Here is a 6,000-nt window from a genome sequence, read left to right as displayed (position 1 = left end):
AAATGATTGATTATATCTAGATGTTGCTATATATGTGCATTTAAATTTCTTTTGAAGATATGATTAAGATTGATCGGATAGTATGATTAGAAGGGATTTGATTGTGATAGAGTTGATGAGTTGACAAGGTCGTAATGAGACTTGTCGATGTGATTTGATTGAGTTGATTGGATGGAGTTTTATGAGCATTGAGTCTTGAGAGGAGTATCGAGCACCGAATTGGGCAAGAGTATAGTCCATACATTGAACCCAATAACTGCGTCGCCAAACGTAGGGGGGTGGAACTGTTAAAGTCGGATGCTTCCCCGAGAGATTTGTCCTGACATTATAGGACCTGGTTGGATTGGATCCATGATTTGTTGATTCGTTCATACCCTGGCAAAGTATGAACGGACGCAGCAACAACATCGGTTTGTTGTACTTTCACTGGCTCATAAGTGATGGTTGTCGGTTAAGAGAAACTCTCAAATAGGTCTTGATAGTACTCTAAGTCAGATTGAGTTGAATTGTATGTGATTGGTCCCGTCTAAATCATATTCTTGTTTAGACTTAGGACATTTGATTGAGTTGTTATTCCCCTTGAGTTGAGCTTCCGAGTTGATTAATTCTTCCTTGATATTCGTTGTATTCGGCCATTTTACATACTTGTACATTCCATGTACTGATGTCATTTGGCCTGCATCGTTTCATGATGCAGAGACAGGTACTAGAGATCATCAACCGATGCTCCGTTGAAGATCCACATACACCCTCAGCTAGTTGGTGAGTCCTCCTAGTTTCCGGAGGATGTTGAGCCTTCATGTACAGTTTTGTTGCCATTTTCTTTATTTTGATTGTTGGTAGCCATGGACTTGTCATTGGCACCTCTTATACTTTGATAGAGGCTTCATAGACTGGAGTGTGGGGAGGTTGAATGGTTATTGTGAGGAGTTTTATTATATTTATTTGTCGAGTTAAATATGTATGGCCTTCGGCCCCCATATTGTGAATAGTACTTCATTAACTGAGTTCCGCTAAAAGAATGTGATATAACGAATGTGTGACTGGACTAGGGGGTTCGGTCGGAGGTTAGAAATGGCCTTCGGGTGCCGGTTACGTCTAGGGTACCCTCCCGAGGCGTGACACCTACGTATAAGATTACACCGGGGTGTTATCCTTTCGTTTTTTTGACTTTTCAGGCGAAAATAATTGTAGAGCAAATTCAATTTGTATGGTGATTATTGTATTTGAGTGGAAAATTAGCCATGTGATGTACTTTTTCTGCTTGTATTTTTATAAACTTATCCTTGCTGATCAGTTGTCATGTGATCATTTATTTATGAATTTGAATTCGTCATGGCTAACGACCACTTTATCTTTAAATAGTATTGGGTGGGGGAAAAAAATGATTTGTGGCATCACCTGATATCAGGGGCGGAACTACAGAGGGGTGTGAGGGGTGGCAACCGAACCCCCTTCGTCGGAAAATTGCACTATATATATACTGTGAATTTTTTTATTCATGTACAAATATTATTTTTGCATCCCCTTAACAAATGGAGATTGTGGATTAGTGGATAAGGCGCCTGTGATTGAGCTTGTGATTGTGATTTCGATTCTCGACAATGACACATTTTTTTACTTTTTTCATCCAGTCCCTTATTTTTTAATTTTCTTGAACCCCCTTATCAAATATTCTGGTTCCGCCCCTGCCTGATATTTTGATGTAGTTATGTTTATGCTACAAGATTTGGCACCCCAATTGCCAGCAAGTAAACAAATGAATGGTTTGATCTAATCTATATTCAACCTTTTGACTTTGATGAAATGAGTTGATCTGGACAATATTATTAGATTGAACCTTATATATTTTAATTAAGGAAAAATTACTTAATTAGATAAATATTCTTATCACTATTTTAAAATAAGGGAAAAGACTCAAATATGCTATCGAACTTTGAGAAAAAGTTTATCTATATCATCAGTTAAAAGTTTAATATAGTGTTTTTTGAGTTTATGTTCAAAATTTCAAGTAATTTGGAGTTGTGGAGAAAATTCAACCACTAAAGGAGGTTAAAGTTTTGAAACTTTGAAGAAATTTTAAGTGTGTCTTGTTGGATTAGGTTGAATTCGAGCTCAAAAAATATTGGAATTTGATATCTAACTCGGAGGGATACTACAATTGAAATTTGAATCGATTTTGTGAAAAATTAAAGAAATTGGAAATTTGAAGTTCTTCGTATTCTTTATATGTTCTTGAAAAAGGAGCAAAAAGAGTACATTTTCGTAACTCCAATTGAAAAGTGTTAAAAGTTGTGTGGGTGGTTTTGCAAAATCGAAAAAATAATGGCATAGATGAGCCTTTTCTCAAACGGTAATGGCATAGATGAGCCAAAATTTTAACGAATGGCATAAATGAGCCTTTTATTAAAGTTCGATGGCGTATTTGAGCTTTTTTTTCTTTAAAATAATTACATAATTTCTCAAGCGCGCTCTCCCTCTTTCTTTTTCTCTCTCCCTCCCCTCACCCACTCCTGCTCTCTCCCCCCACCCCTCGCTTTCTTTCTCTTTTTCTGCTCGGTGGTAATGACACTTAGAGGCAATGATGTGCATATATTTATACCAAATACATGTATTTTTGATACAAGATATATGTTTTATGCACGGATATGTTGATGAATGCATCAACGTAATTTTTTTATATCAAATACATGCATCTTTTGATATATTTGATCCCAAATATACTAGATATTTGATGTTGGATACATTAGATGAAATTGATTTTGGATACACAAATACATGAAATTGTGAAACATAGATACATTGTGAATTTTTTTTAATATCAAATACATGTATTTTGATCCAAGATACATGTATCTCTATACACGGATACACTAGATACTTGATAAAAGATATACTGGTGAAATTGATATTGGATACATTAGTTGAAATAGATATCAAATACATTACATGAAATTAATTTTGGATACACATACACATAAAATTGATTTTGGATACAAATATACATAAAATTGTGAAACTCAGATACATTGTGAAATTCAGATACATTGTGAAATTCATATATATTGTGAAACACAAATACAGAAAAGTGGAGGGAGGAGAGAGGAGAGAGGAGAGAGGAGAGAGGCGAGCAAGAGAGAAGAGAGATTAGATACATTTTGTAGATACAATGTATCTAGAGGCAAATATAGTGTATCTAAGGGTATCATAGCACAAATTTCTCATTGGTTCGCAGTGAAAAAAAAGTAGCATTGATGGAACGAGGATCGCACCTTCAGCGAAGAAATAAGGTTAGCTGGAAGTTTTTGAAATCCCAACAATATTTTTATCTCTAATTGTGTTAATACATATGATACAATTGTATTCATTGATACAAATCACTTGCATTCATTGATACAAATCAATTGTATTCTTGATACAACCTGATACAACAAATACATCATGTTTTCATCCTCTCTTTTGCTTCTCGCCTCTTTTTTTTTTATAACATGTAGCTACGAATCATAATTGGATAAATTATAGTTATAAATTTCTAATTAAGCCCAAGCTATGATATCTTTTAACATTGCTCTTCAATATTCTTGTTTGTGATTTTCTCACTTGGACAATGATCACCTATATTTATTTTGCCCTGTGTGAACATTTTTGCAAGAGTCTCAATATTTAACAATGTTCAAAACTAAGGCACTCAACTCCAGTTAATAAGGTTAGATGGTTAAGTCATCGACGGGCCTTTAAAGTTGTCCGCATAATTTACTTAGACATCTTAATTAGGACTATTACTTATTACATACTCTAATATTAACAAATATGTATCTATTGAACATAAAATGAAAAAAAACTTTAAAAATATTGTGTGTGTAATTAACACGTACTGTCTTAAAAAAAAATCACAAATAAAATTACAACACATGACATGTGGACCCAATCTAACGATAAAATATAAATTTTTACTTTTAAAAAAATGAAAAATATTTTTCAGCCTTTAATAATTTAGAAAATTAATTGAAAAAAAAGAATAAAAAAGAAATTCCCCCCCCCCCTTTCCGACTGACCTAACCCTTTACCCTTTCTTCTTCTCCTTTTGTGTAACCCTGCCAGCCGCCATCGATTTCTCCAGCAATAATATACAGAACAAAAGAGAAAATATCTCCCCCTCTCCCAAATTCATTCACATAATCCTTTGCCTTTTTTGTTTCTCTTGTCACCCGCTATTTTTTTTTATCTCTTCACTGATTATTGAGAATTTTATCGACGTCAATAAATTATTTCAAAATCAATGGCGAAGAGAAATCAAAAGGATATTGAATTTTTTTATATTATTTTAGTAAGTTTAATGAGTGGTGATGTTTGCTAAGTAATCAAAAATAGATATGGACTAATATCGGTCTAATTTTTTTTAACTCCAATGTCCGAATTTTTTTCTTCTTGAAAATTAAATTAGCGGATTCAATTTTGTTTTCTACAAAAATGAAGAAACAAAAAAACCAAGTAAAAGGCTGAGAATTTAAAATATTTGAAATGGTGGGTTGGAAAAGAAGAAGAAGATTGGTACATGGGTGTGGGGTGTGTGGGGTTATTTTCTTTTATGAATTAAGAGACTAGAATTATTATTATTTTTAGTTATTTAGTATGCCAAGTGTCAAAAATTCGGTACAAATTTATCTAAAAATAAATAAATAATAAAATCAGAATTTATTCACGAGCTCAGTAGTAGGGTAATGCACTTTTTTTTTCATATCAGCATTTTATGTTTAATAGGCACATGGTTTGAATAATTTAAGCGTTCAATAGGTACAAGTCTTAATTGAGGTGTTCAAGTGAAATGTGTGGACAACTTTAAGTGTCTGTCAATGACTAAAACCATTATTTTACCTAATAGATTTGGGTAATCATGTTTTTACACCCTACAGCCTCATCCAAGTTCCTATAATCACACATTATAAGACTAGGATCATTTCCTTGGTATGCGAGCGCATTAGTTGTGAATTAAGGTCGTACTATGCTCCTATCTCAAAGTTGAGTTGAAAGTTTCTTTCCTATTTAGTTTTGGACTTGAGTTCAAACTAGGGTCAACTTCAAACAACCATATCTCTCATCCTATAATCCAGTCAGTTTCTCTATCATCACACATATAATTAAGATCAACTCACAGATGATAACCACACAATGGCTCTCTCATGGAACCCACACTCATACTACTAGTATGTCGGGGTGACACTCGATCCAATATATGTGTCAGAATGCGACACCCGATTCAATAAATGTGTCAGAACGCGACATCCGATTCAATATATATGTCGAAATGTGACACTCGATCCAATATATGTGTGAAAACGCGACACCCGATCCAATACTACAATCACAATGCACAATTACAGTCCACAACAAATAGTTCACATACTTGCACAATTAAGTAATCAGGCACATTGCATGTAATTGTTCACAAATAATCATTTCATTAGTTTCATTCTATATTTTCCTTCATTAACAAAATTTCATCAAGCTTTCTTTATTCAAGGCATCACTTTTGATAGAAAGTTCAAAATTATGGAATTAACGGTCTTGGGATTGCAGACCAATCACAATAACATATCAACCATCCAAACCACAACAACTAAATGCATAGTAACTTCACACATTACTCAATGACTATCAATTGTTATTAAGAGTCTATCTATGATATAGAATAAAACCATAATTACCTCAACTAAAGAATCGAAGTCAAGCAAGTTAATTCACCAATGTCTTTTCTTTCTTCAATGCCTCTGAATGTTTTCAATCTATCAAATATATAATATTTCTAAGTACACGAGTTTGTAGTCACCCATATTATTATATATCTAACCTAGACTCAATAACCTTTCCAAAATCTATAATCAATTTCTTAAACTTTAAGCCTAATGATAAGTCTTAATTTATCCAAATAATACAACTCTAATGATAATTATATAATACAACATACCTAATATTTAATGGTTGTAAGAATCTCGACAGAAA

This window comes from Solanum dulcamara, chromosome 2 (assembly GCF_947179165.1).
Source record: "Solanum dulcamara chromosome 2, daSolDulc1.2, whole genome shotgun sequence".
In the NCBI taxonomy this organism is placed as follows: Eukaryota; Viridiplantae; Streptophyta; class Magnoliopsida; order Solanales; family Solanaceae; genus Solanum; species Solanum dulcamara.
Note: the sequence above shows the minus strand (reverse complement) of the source record.